This window comes from Rhinatrema bivittatum, chromosome 8, assembly GCF_901001135.1.
Source record: "Rhinatrema bivittatum chromosome 8, aRhiBiv1.1, whole genome shotgun sequence".
NCBI classification, from domain to species: Eukaryota; Metazoa; Chordata; class Amphibia; order Gymnophiona; family Rhinatrematidae; genus Rhinatrema; species Rhinatrema bivittatum.
In genome coordinates, this window is record NC_042622.1 from 169752465 (window position 1) to 169767325 (window position 14861).

At 43.2% G+C, this 14861-nt stretch overlaps 1 long non-coding RNA gene across 2 annotated transcripts; it reads left to right on the forward strand.

The window, feature by feature from the left end:
* Nucleotides 1–1327: 1327 nt before the first annotated feature.
* LOC115096545 lies at nt 1328–3031 on the forward strand. Of its 2 annotated transcripts, none has more exons than XR_003858098.1 (3): nt 1328–1490; nt 2284–2421; nt 2506–3031. It is a non-coding gene; the product is annotated as an uncharacterized LOC115096545 (long non-coding RNA). The 2 variants fall into 2 exon arrangements; XR_003858099.1 differs by lacking the exon at nt 1328–1490 and adding an exon at nt 1646–1985.
* Nucleotides 3032–14861: the final 11830 nt, after the last annotated feature.

The following is a 14861-nucleotide window of genomic DNA, read 5'->3' on the forward strand; positions in this document are numbered from 1 at the left end:
TACTGAAGAGCTTCTTTGGGGAATCTTCCATGTTCTGTTCTTTCTACAGGTTCTCCCCATTGTTCTTTATTATTTTTTAGTTTCTCATCTACAGAGTAGATATCTACTTCTATTCTTGTACCTTCATTCCTAATCCTATCTTGTCTATTACATCCTTTAAAATCTTCATTTCTGATGCCTGATTTCTGCAGACATCTTTATTGTATCCCATATTTTGAATTCATAGAAAGGTTTTGGTGCTGCCATAAATTTATAAAATTTGAGTTGTGTTTTTATAAATGTCCCTACAAGAGAAAATATGTGTAGTCCCCCCCCCACACACACATTTGGCAAAGTCACTACATTTTACTAAAATTTAAATTATACATTTATTGATAGAATCTGAAGCCCTTCCATGGAAAGGAAATACATAAGCTGGAGATGGTTCAGAGAGAGAATATCAAAATGGTGCATGGTCTACACCAAAAATCATATCAGGTTTAAGGATCTATATGTGTGTATATATATAATCTATATATATATCCTAGAAGACAAGGGGGAGTTAGAGACATTCAGATACCTCAAAGGTATAAATCAGGCAGAGGAAGCTAACTTTTTTAGAGGAAAGAAAGCTCTACATTTAGAACAAAGAAGTCACAGTGTGAGGCTCCAGGGAGGGAGACTTAGGAGCAACATCAGAAAATATTTTTTCATGAAAAGGCTTGTGGATGCTTGAAACAGCCTCGCAGTGGAAGCGGCAGAGACAAAAATGGCAACGGAGTTCAAGAAAGCCTGAGATGAGCACAGAAGATCCCCGATGACCAAGTAACGAGGGGAAAACCAGAGATCAAGTACAGCAGGATGGAACTGGGCAGAATGGATGGGCCTTACGAATATAAGCTGCCCACCCCCCTCCAAAATCATTCTCAATGCAGAAGCTGCATCGATTACAAATAACCAATTATGCCTTGGAGTGGACTACAGGCCATAGCGGCATCATGGTGAGACTCTCAAGGCAAGCGTTAGAAAAACATTAACAAAAGAGTTTTCACACTCCTTTACCCAGGGCACTTTACGCATGCATAGCATAGATGGCTAGAGCTGAACAAAGTAGTACAGGATTAATGTATGGTGACTGCCTACAGCCCGTAATCTGTCAGGATGGTTGTAGAAATGCTAAATTGAAGAGATGAGGTTTCAGCTCGCCTGGGCCAGATAATGAGGAGTGAAGGGGCATTGTGGATATCCAAAAGTAATTTTGTTTTAGAGGGAGGGGGTAAGGAGAGATAAAGGCAGGAACTTTAGAGCAGGACTGATGAGTGTGCATGGAGTGATAAGACAAGTGTGATCACTGGAGAGCAGTGAGTGAAGTGGCACAAAGCAAGAGATCACTTCAGCAGAAAGGCAGGTGGGGGACAAGCCCCTTGGAAACATCTGTATAGACCAGCTACCATAAGGATTTTAAATTGACAATGGAATGTAACAGGTGACCAAGGAAGCAATGCCAAAAGGTGAGAATCATGAATGAGTAGCTTGACTCTTAGAAAAGAAAATGAACAGCAGAGTGTTGCAAAAGTCAGGGGGGGGGGGGGGGGGCGCGGGGGGACAGAGAGAAGGACCGGGGAAGACAATCTTGCATCCCAGTATAGTAGCCCAGAGAAGAGGAAGAAAGGGGCCTGGAGCAGCAAGTGGCTAACACTGAAAAAAGAGAGGGGTGGATTTTCCAAATGCTGTGAAGCTGACACCTGTGCTGTACAGGTGCTGGAGATACGAGAACGGAACAAGAGAGAGAGAGAGAGAGAGAGAGATGTATCGAGATGACAACTGGACTCCCAAGCCCTCCACTTGGTGAGACTGTAGCAGTGATTTATTGAAAATCAGCGTGCAGCTGTGATTCTAGCACATGGCTTGGGTTCCTGTGAAAGTGGGGCTGAGCTGAATCTGCCAAACCCAAACTTTTTTTTTTGTTTTCTATTTAGCTCTCGCCTTTTCATTGGTAGCTCGAGGTAAGTAACATTCAGTAACAGCCTCTATTCTGTCCCCAGAGGACGTGCAAGCTAATGAGTTCATTTCCAAAGGAGTTATGTACATAAAATTAGCATATATGTGCATAAGTACCTTGTAGCTGTCTACATATTATTTTGTAAACATCAAAAGTATGCACGTATTTTAGTTTCGCACACATTTACCTGCACAAAAAAGGAGTGGTCTAGGGGTGTTGCAGGATGAGGCTAAGAGGTACACATGGAAGTTGCTAATTTATGAGATTTATGCAAATACATTATTTGTGCAATTTTACACTAGGGCAACTGATATCAGACTCGTTAAGTGGCAGGTCTGGGTGAACTAAGGGAAATTCAGGATGAAGTTCTAGGAAGGCCTCAATGAATTGGAAACGGACTGGATGAACTGGTGGAGGTACTGGCAAACTGGTGATTTCACGTACGCATATATATTTTAAAATATACCTACTTCCATATATAAATCAAGGCTCTATGCCAATAAGTTTCTCTTTTTTTTTTGCAGATATTTGTAGGATTTGAACCCTGGCTTTCTTGGAGCTTGACCCACTAGGCTACTCCTCAGTTCCTATGTGATAGTGATAGAAGTGTAATGTGTGTCACACCCTGTTTTTCCAGCTCTTTGTTCTGAACACAGATAAGATAAAGGGAGAGGTTGCAGAGTCCAAGTCTTCAGGTTAGGTGGAGGGGATAAAAAACCTTTAAGGTGCTGCTGTGTTTGCTATCATTTTTTTATTTTTTTTAAACAATTGAACATTACAATGTTTCTTTCTGCTCTTTTGTACTTTGAATGTTCCATGGGCCTTCATTTGCAACTACCTGGGGAATTTTTCCTCTGTTTTATATCCCCTCATCGCCCCAACATATCTTAGATTGTGAGCCTTCTGGGACTAGGGGAATACCCACAGTACCTGAATGTAATCAGGTAAATCAAATAAATAAAAAAATCTAATCTGGTCACTGCATCTCCCTCCCTGATTACTGGGGGCTGGAAACACTGCCTCCACAAACACCCCCAACTGACCTGAGCAGCTGAAGATCTGACTTGGGGATCCAACAGGAACCTTCCAGGCCAGTTCCAAGCTGTTTTCAGTCCCAGGAGCAGTGCGTTGCCTACACTTGTTTGTCTACATATCTGGTGAATTAATTATCCAATCCATGACTCTGCTGCCAACTGCTGAAGTGATTCACACTGACTTGTGGTAAAGAGCCTGCTGACTGTGTGTCATGTGCTCGAAGCCTGCCAAACCCCTTGCTGTTTTCTTTCCAAGGAGAAAGAGACGGAGACTTTCCTGCTTTAGGCTGAATAGCAGTACATCACAGTGACTCAGCCTCTATTCTGTTTACAGAAAGATATGAGGTTGCTATGAAAAGCCATATAGGCTCACATGACTGCTTTGCAGTCCTACGTAGCAATATATTCACAAAATAATCTGCACAGGCTGTTCAAAGGAGCTCATTTTTAGCAGCAGACAAAACTTAAATGATTCTTTTTTTTTTTTTTTTTTGCTGATGTCACTCAAAAGCACTTCTGTTTAGTTCCTTTTGGAAAGCAATGTTTATTTCTGGCTTTGAGCAAAAAGGATTGGACCTATTCTATGGGATCCTATTGAACCATACTGGGCATGTCCCTGCCACAGTATTCTAACTGGTGGCCAGTGTTTGTTTTTTTTGTTTTTTTTAATGTATGTATCAACAAATGTACAGAAAAAAAAGTACTTTTTAAGAATCCTTATCAGACTGTTTTTTTTACAGTTCATGTCATTGGCCCTAAAGTGACCCGCTGGGTTAGAAACTGATTGAGTGGATAATGGTAAATGGAGTTCACTCCGAGGATGGAGTGTTACTAATGGAGCTCTGCAGGGATCGGTCGTGGACAAGTTCTTTTCAATATTTTTATGAGCAACATTGCAGAAAGATTGTTGGGAAAGGTTTAACTTTTTGCCAATGATACCAAAATCTGCAACAGGACAGACAGCCAGGAAGGTGTGGAACACATGATGAGAAGCTTGAGAAATGGTCTAGAGTCTGGTAGCTAAGAGTTAATGTTAAAAAATGCAAAGTCACTGCAAAAACCAGGCTTGGAATGTGAATCATCTTATAGTAGCATGCTTTTCTGTTTGGTTGTTTTTTTATTGTCATATGTTTTATTGATTTTATACTTGTAGTTTTGTGACCAGCCTTGAACTACATCTAGTGCAGGATGTAAATTTTTTAAATAAATAAAACCCAAGGAAGAGGAACAATATAAGGGGTGAAATTCTAAGCATGGAAGAACAGGATTTAGGGGTAATTTGTATTTGGTGATCTTAAGGTGGCCAAACAGGTGGATAAAGCGATGGAAAAAGCCAGAAAGATGCTTGGCTGCATAGGGAGAGGAATGGTCAGCAGAAAAAGGGAGGTGATATTGCCCCTGTATAGGTCCCTGGTGAGACCTCACTTGGAATACTGTGTAGTGTACAATTCTGGAGACAGCACCTTCAAAACGATATAAACAGGATGGAGTCGGTTCACAGGGTGGCTGCTAAAATGGTCAGTGGTCTTTGGTCTAAAGCACATGGGGATAGACTTAACTATCTAAATATGTACATCCTGGAGGAAAGGTGAGATAGGGGAGATATGATAAAGACATTCAAATATCTCAAAGGTTTCCAGGCACAGGAGCCTCTAGAAAGAAGGGTCATGGGATGAGGGTGAAGGGGGTAGACTCAGGAATAATCTTAGGAAATATTTCTTTATCAATAAGGTAGTGGATACATGGAACTGTCTCCCTGTGGAGGTGGTGAAGACAGGCTGAAACTTAAAATAAATGTTTTGTCTGTGCTTGTTCACCACACTGGACAACTAGCAATCTCTTGCTAGCTGAACCTGTAAGCCTCTTCCAAGGAAGTGCCCTTGTCTGCCCTGTCTGTAGGATTCACCCTTGAGATAAGCATCAGTCTTCTCTTCCTCAGGATCTCCTTGATGTGCCTGAGCCTCAGGGAACAGGAGACAAAACCCATCTCACATGCAATAGCATCACGACTATAGAAGCAGCCCAATAAATATAGAGAAAAACTAATGACCAATAACATAAGAATTAATAATTAAACATAAAAAACATAGAATATGTCAGCAGAAATAAGCTGCAAAGCCATATGGGCTGCTTGACAAGTGCACTTGTAGAATGACAGAAGCAGATAAGTTATTTTATATAATTTCTGATCACTAATATTATTTAGTGATATTCTAGCTATACTGCAACATAAGATATGCCATGCTGGATCAAACAAATGGTCCACTGAGTCCAGCATTCTGTATCCGATAGTGGCCAATCTAGGTCAATAGGAAGTGTCCAACCAATCCATAATGGGGAGATCCATTCTGTGTTACTTATTCCCAGAAATAAGATGTGGCAATTCCTAAGTCCACCTGGCCTGCCCTCCAGAAATGTGTCCAAATATTTTTTTAAACCTAGCTATAATACTAACCTTGACCACATCATTTATTTATTTAAAAAATGTATCTCTTGTTCCATCCACAGCTCTTGGCAGGTAACAGAAATACATACACAATAACACAAATACAAACATATAGGTGAATTTTAAAAGCCCGGCGTATGCCAAATTCAGGAGTTGCACACACATGTTGGGCTGGCGCGCACCAAGCGAATTTTAAAAGCTGCCAAGATGTGCGTGTATCGCCCACTGCGCACACATCTCACTTGTTTCGAAAAAGGGGCATGGTCTGCGCAGAGTCTAGGCAGTGCATGGGCATTCCAAGGTATGATCAAGAAATGTGCACGCAAATACATGGCCGGGTGGGCGCACAAGTCTAGTGCCATGTAAGTTTACTTCTGCTAAGGAGGTGTTGTAAGATAAAAAACAAAAAAACGAGCCATATCTGTGGGGATTTAAGGGTCTGGTCTAACTGAGGAAGTGTAGGCTATTAAACTAGGGTAATTTGGAAGACCTAGCTCTTAACTAGAAAAACTGGTGGACAAACTGGTGAAACTGGCAATGGCATGGGTGCATGCCCCTTTTCGAAATCCCCCAGCTTACATGTTAGAAGGGAGATTTATGTGGCTAGATGCATGCCCGTTTAAAATTAGGTGCACATATGTGCACGCCCAAGCTATTTTATAACATACGCTCTTATGTGCACGCAAGTTTAAAATCGTCATGTCCCTGGGTGTGTGCCCGCGCGCCATTTTGAAAGTTTCTGTCCTACAGTATGGTGTCGTACAGTATGGTGGTCATACAGTGGTGGTTGACTCACAAAATATTCAGAGCAAGTGGGAGCACTGAGAGGAGAGGGTCACCTTGCTGGTGGGTGGAAAGAATCAGTAAGTACAGCTTGGAGATATTTTTAAAACTTAAAAGTATTGGGGAGAATTAAACTATTGGGGTATATTATTTTGTCTATTCATGTGTTTTGTTTTAAAAGGTAATCAGAAAGTCAGGCTTCAAACAGAAGTTTGTGTGTTTTTGTTTTAAATAGGTAGAAAGGAAGGCAACAAACAGAAGTTTGTGTGTTTGTATTTCCCAACCCTCCCACCCACTCCTAGCTCATCCTTTAATTTATAGGCAGGTGTCATTTTCACACTTAAAAACAATTTTTTTTAAATCAGCCTTTTAACAAACTCAGAAATTCCCCATACCTTACCAAGAGTTGATCATTCCCTTGTAGATCACTACCAGATATACAGTGACTACACTAATACATTTAAAGGACCCTAAATGTATGCAATCCTACACCCATAGTGACCTAAAACTTAACTAGGAACTGAACAAATTTAAGATGAAGGCAGCAGTCCACCAGCAAGAGGGGGGCCTCCCAGTCTTTTGCATAGAGTGTCACATGTATGATTTTTTACCTTCTGGTGAGAAATTGAATGTGTGCATCCGATGCAAACAGATCCTGTCTCTCAGAGAATGAGTCCAATCTCTGGAGGCTTAGAGTGGCAGACCTGTAGGAGCTGAGGCAGACAGAGAGGTATATAGATGAGATCTTCAGGGACATAGTAGCCAAGTCCCAATGCAGACTGGCAGCCCTGGTACTTCCTTGGAGGAGGAAGGTCTCATGATCGGAGAGCATCAACCTGGTGCAGCAGGAAATGATCCAGTAGCAAGGGCCTGCTTCCCTGGTGGTGCATTGTCCTCTCGCACCGAGGATGTGTCTCCCAGGGCTACTGCCAAGGAGGGGAAGGGTTAGGTCGGCCATCATAGTTGGTGATTCAATTATTAGGAAAGTAAACAGCTCGATGGCTGCTGGGCATGATGATTGCCTGGTAACATGTCTAACTGGTGTGAAGGTGGTGGACCTCATGCATCACCTAGATAGGATTTTAGACAGTGCTGGGGAGGAGTCAGCTGTCATGGTACATGTGGGCAAAACCGACATAGGAAAATATGGGAGGGAAGTTCTAGAAGCCAAATTTAGGCTCTTAGGTAGAAAGCTGAAATCCAGAACCTCCAGGGTAGCATTCTCTGAAATGCTCCCTGTTCCACGCGCAGGTCACCAGAGGCAGGTAGAGCTCCGGAATCGCAAGGCATGGGTGAGACGATGGTGCAGGGAAGAGGGATTCAGTTTTGTAAGGAACTAGGGAACCTTTTGGGGAAGGGGGAGTCTTTTCCAAAGGGATGGGCTCCACCTTAACCAGGGTGGAACCAGGCTGCTGGCGCTAACCTTTAAAAAGGAAATAGAACAGCTTTTAAACTAGAACAAAGGGGAAAGCAGACAGTCGCTCAGCAGCGCATGGTTTGGAGGGAGGTACCTTCAAAGGATACTAATGAAGCATTAGAGTTAGGGCATCCCAACAAAGAGGTTCCAATAATAAGAAAAGTAGTCCAAGTGCCTATAATTAAAAACTCTCCTGAGCTAAAAGATTCCAATTTATCTCTGTCAACTGAAAAGCAGAATATAAATACAAACAAAAAACACACTTTGAAATGTTTGTATGCTAATGCCTGAAGTCTAAGAAAAGATCAGACCATATCTCCCCTGTCCTAAAAGATCTACACTGGCTCCCTGTAGAAAAAAGAATCGAATTCAAAACACTATCAATCATTTACAACTCAGTTCACCACAATGATTACAACTGCCTTGACTCCCTAATCCAAAAACACCACAATCAACGCAACACCAGATCAACAAACAAAGCATGACTAGAGATCCCATCTGTCACCACAGCCAAACTTGCCACAGTCAGAAAAAGATCTTTCTCAATAGCTGGACCACAACTCTGGAACACCCTACCAGACAGTCTAAGACTTCAAAGCAATACCAAAATGTTCAAGAAGCTACTCAAAACCTGGCTTTTCAAACAAGCCTACAAGGATGGGATAGGATAAACCTATCAAGAGGTCATCACCCACCAGTCACTCATTTCACCTAACAGCTCTCCTTACACTGTAACTTATCATTATAACCCTCCACCCTCACTGCAACCAACATCCTACCTCCTGTATATTCACCCCATCATACCCCTAAATCTAACCGGGAAATCCACTCTACAGTCATTGCATTGTGGGGCAGATTTTATAAATCTGCGCACCCGTGTACTTTCATTCGCGCACCAGGCACGAACAAGAGTATGCGGGATTTCAACAGATACGCACGTAGCCGCGCATATCCATTAAAATCCGGGGTTGGCGCGCACAAGGCTGCCCAAAATCAGCAGCCTGCGTGCGCCGAGCCGCGCAGCCTGCCTCCGTTCCCTCCGAGGCCGCTCCGAAATCGGAGCGGCCTCGGAGGGAACTTTCCTTCCACCCCCCCGCACCTTCCCTTCCCCTACCTAACCCACCCCCCGGCCCTATCTAAACCCCCCCTATCTTTGTCGGCAAAGTTACGCCTGCTGGAAGCAGGCGTAACTTTGCAAACGCCGGGCTGGCTGCCGCGCTCCATGCTCCGGTCCGGGGGCTGGTCCGGAGGCCGCGGCCACGCCCCCGGAACGCCCCCGGGCCGAAACCATGCCCATGGCGCCGCCCCCGAAACGCTGCGGCACTCCCAGCATGCCCCCGACACCCCCCCCGACACGCCCCTCCATGCAAGCCCCGGGACTTATGCGCGTCCCGGGGCTTGCGCGCACCGCCGAGCCTATGCAAAATAGGCTCGGCGCGTACCCCCCGAAAACCTCCTAGGTTTTCGGGGGGTACGCGCATATCTTACGCGCGTACCCCTTTGAAAATCTACCCCTAAGCTAAAAGACCCATAAAATTTCGACCACAATTATCGATCAACCTTGAACGAGACTTAATGTCTTCATATTAGCAATGCGATCAAGCTTTTGTACCAATGTCACTTTAGATTAATTATTTCTCTAATGTTCCCCTGATGTTCTAATGTTAATCGTTGTTATATTAGCATTGTGACCAAGATCTTTACCAATGTCACTTTAGATTGATTATTTCTCTATTGTTCCCCTGATGTTCTAATGCTATTCGTTGTTATAATTGTTCCTCTGATGTTTTTCTGTTAATGTAAATCGTTGTTATAACTGTAAACCGGAGTGAAGGCCGACTCCAATACTTCGGTATAAAAAAACATACAAATAAAATAAATAAATAAAAAAAATAAGAAGTAAGATTGAAGAATTTGAATGTATAGCAGTGAATGATGCCATAGACTTAATTGGTATCTCAGAGACATGGTGGAAAGAAGATAACTAATGGGATAGTGCTATACTGGGGTACAAATTATATCGCAATAAGAGAGAGAAGCATCTTGGTGGCGGGATGGCGCTTTATGTCTGGGATGGCATGGAGACCAACAGGATAAAGATCCTGCAAGAGACTAAATGAACTATTGAATCTTTATGGGTAGAAATCCCTTAAGTTTTGGGGAAGAGAATAGTGATAGGAGTATACTACCATCCACCTGGCCAAAATGGTGAGATGGACAGTGAAATTCTAAGACAAATTAGGGAAGCTAAGCAAACTGGTAGTGCAGTAATAATGGGAGATTTCAATTACCGTATTTTTCGGACTATAAGGCGCACATAAAATCCTATGATTTTCTCAGAAATCGAAAGTGCGCCTTATAATCCGGTGCACCTTATATATGAATTACCGTAATTCGTCGCTTGGGTTTTTACAGTATCGGTCACCCACAAATGGATTGAGCATTACGGCCACCGTAGTCAGGAGCCTCACTGAGTGCGGTGATACGTACAGCTCTGTGCGCAGGATCCCCGCGGAGTATCTGTGCTCCAGCATTAATGTGCGTGCATTCAATAATTTTTTATACCCACTACCCCAAAAATGCCTCCTGTTACTGTTATGACATTATGGTTTTCTCTTTTTCTCAATGTTTCTCTCTATCTGCTGTCTCTCTATATATCACAAGTACAGCAATTATGGCCAGAGTGCCTGACATTTACAGTAGTTGCAAACTGTTAACTGGGCAGAATGCTTTAGAAGGTTAAATTAGTTTCGCTATGTTTAGTTTCAATACACTGGCATAAGACCAGACTCAAATAAGGAGTTGGTCAGTTAGAGAACCATATGGCTGCTTAACCCAAACACTCAGAAAGCAGCTGTGCTTTGCAGATAACTTCAACTGTTATATAAAATTAATATGAAGGGCTCAAAATGACTACCGGCTCAGATTGTAAATAGAGCGGTGGAAAGGGACTTCCCTTCTAGAAGGGGGGACACACGAACGTGCGTACTATGGACCTCGACCCCAAAATATGGGGATGCTATGGAGTAAAGGGGGTAGCGATACCCTGCTGGGGGAAGGGAAAGAGCAAGAGACTGAGGGTAGAGGGGGAGGTAACTGGGGGAGGGGGGGGAAGGGGGGCAGTTTGGGATCTGATTGGAACAGAGTAGGTATGATAAGGACCATACAAAGGATCAAAGGACGAAACCCTGGGGTTCAGGCTGGGAAGCCCCAGGGTATTCTAAAGATATCAAGACTTCAACAGTGGGGAATAGCTGTACGGCTTGAATGACGACTCTTAGATGCGGTTCGTGGAATGTGGGAGGGATAGGATCTCCTATAAAAAGACAAAAGATACTCAGCGCTTTACTCAGGAAAAGAATAGGAATTGCTGGGCTGCAAGAGACCCACTTAACGGAGGAGGAGAGTAGAAAATTGAAGCGTAGCTGGGTGGGCCAATGTATATACGCCCCAGCGGTAAATAGGAAGGCGGGAGTGGCGTTGTTAATCCACAAAAATATACAGTTGGACATGCTCAACCAAATCATAGATGAAGAAGGAAGGTATCTTATAGTGGTTGGGAGAATAAGAGGCCAGGAATATACTATATGCAGTATCTACGGCCCTAACTCCTACTCAAAATCCTTCTTTCAGACATTGATAGCGAAAATTCTGTCAGTAGCAAAAGGACATCTGATATTATTGGGCGATTTCAATTGTGTTAGTGATGTAGCTATGGATAAATCGGGCACTGGAGCAAGGCGAGATGGGGGCAGGGGTAAAGGAATTGACTATATCACTACTGAACTGAACCTTCTAGATATATGGCGCACTTTACATCCCACGGAACGGGACTATACCCATATGTCCAGAGCCCACGCCACACTCTCCAGAATAGACTATATATTAGTAGCAGATGCTCTTTTTCCGCAGATCGTCAATGTGGAGATAGGACCGATTGAAATATCCGATCATGCCATCATATGGGTGACAATAAAAATAGAAAAGGAAGATCCTGGTACCAAACTTTGGAAGTTTCCGGGCTATATGGCGAACGATAAAAAATTCCAGGACTTCCTAATAGAGAAGTGGAAAGAATATGAGCAGCATAATAGCCAACACAAAGTAGACCCGGTTTTGTACTGGGAAGCCGGTAAGGCTGTCATGAGAGGCGAAATATTGGCATATACTGTAGCTCAAACAAAAAACATGCACAAACAGATAAAATTGTTAGAAGGCAGGCTTAAGACAGCCAAGGCCCAATTGGCGATCAATAATAGCATTCAAACGAGGGGGAACTATCAAGCAATTCTGCACACACTGAACGAATGGCTTCATAAGAAAGCGCAGAAATCCATATTATTTGGTGAACATAAGCTTTTTCGATATGGAAATAAGGCAGGAAATCTCCTCGCCAAGTTGACTCGCACTGCCAGAGGCAAAACATATATTGCAAAGTTAAAGGATTCCAATGGGAATCCAATTCAGAAAGGGGCCGCTATTTGTGCTGCTTTCAGAGACTTCTATAAACAATTATACACAGAGGATAGGCGAGGTGGCGTGGAACATGAAGACGAATTCTTTAAAGATTTGCCTGTCCCTCGAATTTCCCCGGAACAACTAGAGCAACTAAACCAACCTATAACATTAGTGGAAATTATCAGTGTCATCAAAACAAGTAAAAGGGGAAAAGCTCCGGGCCCTGACGGTTTTAGTGCGGAATATTATAAAAGCCTTTTATATCAAATTGCCCCTGACCTACTGAAATTCTACGCCGCAGCCCAGCAGAGGAAGGCCTTCCCGGAAGGGTTAACAAGGGCTTTTATTACAGTCCTGGAAAAACCGGGCAAAGACCTAGCCTTGACATCATCGTATAGGCCGATATCCCTATTAAATTTTGAGGCCAAGCTGTTTGCCAAGATAATGGCAGATAGAATGAGTCACGTACTGCCATCCATAATCACCCCAACACAAGTGGGATTTGTAAAAGGGAGATCAGTCAGTTCCAATTTAACCAAACTACTCATAGCTATGGAAGAAACAGAAACCAATGGAACACCAGCCTTAGTAGTCGGGTTTGATTCGGAAAAGGCGTTTGATAGGGTATCGTGGTCATACTTATTTTCAGTATTGGAAAGATACGGGTTCGAAGGGGCAATCCTACAAAACGTAGCAATGCTCTATCAGAACCCAAAATCGGCAATTATAGCAAATGGGCATGTATCGGAGGACTTCCAATTATATCGGGGAACCCGGCAGGGATGCCCGATGTCACCTCTGCTATATATACTAACTATAGATCCCCTTCTGCGAAAGATAGAAAGGGACGAACAGATAAGGGGATATAGGGGAAGGACCCAGGAATTTAAAGTGTCTGCATTCGCAGACGATGTTCTTGTCTTCCTGACTTCCCCGAAACAATCGCTGCAAAAGGTGCTAGTCCATCAGAAATTATTTGGCATGTTTGCTGGCCTAAAGATTAACAAGGAAAAATCAGAAGCTATGGACCTAGGACCTAATGTGCAAACTCAGTGGAAGGGGGACTTCCCACTACGTTGGGTGGGGAGGACTATGAGATACTTGGGTATACAATTGACTAGAAAGGTGGAACAACTTAAAGGGACTAACATCGGACACCTCTTGCAGCATATGGAGCAGAGATTGGGTATCTGGTGTAAACCGCCATTATCGCTCATGGGGAAATTAAATCTCCTTCGGATGATGGAATTGCCACGGTGGCTCTATGTCTTACAGAATATCCCAATTTGGTTAACAAAAAAGGAAATTCAACATATGAATAGCATATTGACCCATTATCTGTGGGGAGGCAAAAGAGCGAAAGTGTCCTTAAGCTCTCTGATGCTTCCATATCTGCAAGGGGGACTCTCGTGCCCAAACTGGAGGGACTATAACTTGGCCTGTCTATTAAGGCATATGCAAGACTGGTTTCGGGGCTCCAGCTTGTATTCTCCTTATGAGTTTGTATTGGATTGGACCGCACCATACTGTCCCGAAAACTTCCTCCATTTGCGGGACACAGAGGTCCCTGCCAAATATAAGAAAAGTATCCTCATACAAGCGTGCAGACGAGCCTGGTTATACTTGTGCAGATCCAAGCTCCAAACAGACAGGGGGATATCACCCTATCTTAAGATTAGGGGAAACCCACAGTTTGAGGTAGGGAACACCAGTATTATCTTTCATAGATAGGAGACAAGGGGCCTACATAATGTGGTCCAGTTGTGGGATGAGGATCGGGCTTGTGTGTACAGTTTCAGGGAATTGCAAGATAACTACTCACTAGATACCAAAGAGTTTTATGCCTACTTGCAGGCCAGGCATTACATAGAAACACTGGCAACTCATTGTGGCCCAATTCAGAAATCTCACTTGGCCAAATTTAGAACCTTTTTTACGCCGGTTGGGAAAAAACAAAATTCTTGCTCGGTTTTTTCTAGAGCACTGAGAGATATTCCCATGGTGAGGGTTTTGGACGATTTACAAGGTACATGGGCAACTCAGGCTGAGATAGTGTTATCTAAGAAAGACTTAGCTCAGATATTATTAGATATAGTAAAGGTTACAGACAACATTAACTTGAGGGAAATGGGATACAAAGTACTTAGATGTATGTATATGACTAGAACTAGAATGTTTAAAGCCAAGTTGTGTGCCACAGATAAGTGTCAAAAATGCAATATGGATAAAGGAACGTTGAAGCACTTATTTTGGGATTGTCCCAAAATTGCTGGGTATTGGGATAGTGTGACAAGCATATTGGGGTCTATCATACAGAGAACTATCACCAGGACTCCAGACCTATGTTTGCTGAGACTGATTAAAGGTCCGCTGGAACAAATACAGGAACAGGACCAACTATTCTTAAAGAAGGCCCTCTTAGTAGCCTTACAGCCGATCCTTATGGAGTGGATCTCGGAAGCTTCACCAAAAGTTGAAATATGGAAAAATAGACTCTTTAAGGTACTTCAATTTGATTACATGACTGCGCATGATAAATCCCAGTCAGCAGTGAATAAATGCCGAGAGATATGGAGCAGCTATTGGAACACTCTCACACCCATGATGCAGGAATGTGTTTCGACTCTATTCGCCAATGGAAGATAAGAGATCCTTTTGACATTCTTTACTGTATACCGACAGGTCCCAAAGAGGGTGGGGGGGGGGGGGGGGGAGGAACTACAGGGGGAAGTTATGTGGGTA